The 599-nt window shown below is 30.9% G+C and overlaps 1 long non-coding RNA gene across 1 annotated transcript; it reads right to left on the bottom strand.

Annotated features, from left to right (window-relative positions):
* LOC106322189 lies at positions 1 to 599 on the bottom strand. The gene is made up of 4 exons (XR_001266278.1): positions 524 to 599; positions 407 to 440; positions 170 to 247; positions 1 to 30 (listed from the first exon to the last, which is right to left on the bottom strand). It is a non-coding gene; the product is annotated as an uncharacterized LOC106322189 (long non-coding RNA).

Genomic DNA, 599 nt, shown 5'->3' with positions numbered 1-599 from the left:
TAACGCCTTCAGATCATCATCCGTGATTCTCTGAACAGATTAACAAAAAGAAACCATATAAGTGTGCGTATGTTAAATTCTTATATCATATGTCTAATTTAAATTGTAAGTAGTAGTTGTAACGCATATGTGCATGAGAAGATACAAAACTGCAAATGAAAAAAATCACCTTTTTCTGCTTGGTTAAGTCCCTGAACATTGAGAAGATATCGTTCAATATTTTCTCATCATCGAGCTCATATCCCAACTGAAAGTATAAAATAAACACATACTTGTATACTTAATTTCAAATATATTTTTTTGAAGCTTCACTTAATGTCAAAGTATTTATCTGTAAAAAGTATAATGTTGTAAATATTAGTATGATCGTTGTATAACTAACGCTTAAGGAAATCACAAGAAATACCTCTTTCAGCCGATCTTTCACAGCATGACGTCCGCTGCACATTTCCATGTTGTTCATATGGATAAATAAATAAATATGACAAAATGAAAATATGTAAAACTGAAATATATAGAATACCTAAGCTTTCCAAGAACAATGCTAGAACCTTGAGATTTTACAACCCCAACATCTTCTGGCGATAAGATCTCATATG

This window comes from Brassica oleracea, unplaced genomic scaffold, assembly GCF_000695525.1.
Source record: "Brassica oleracea var. oleracea cultivar TO1000 unplaced genomic scaffold, BOL UnpScaffold09280, whole genome shotgun sequence".
Lineage (NCBI taxonomy): Eukaryota > Viridiplantae > Streptophyta > Magnoliopsida > Brassicales > Brassicaceae > Brassica > Brassica oleracea.
Note: the sequence above shows the minus strand (reverse complement) of the source record. Positions and strands in the feature narration are given on the sequence as shown.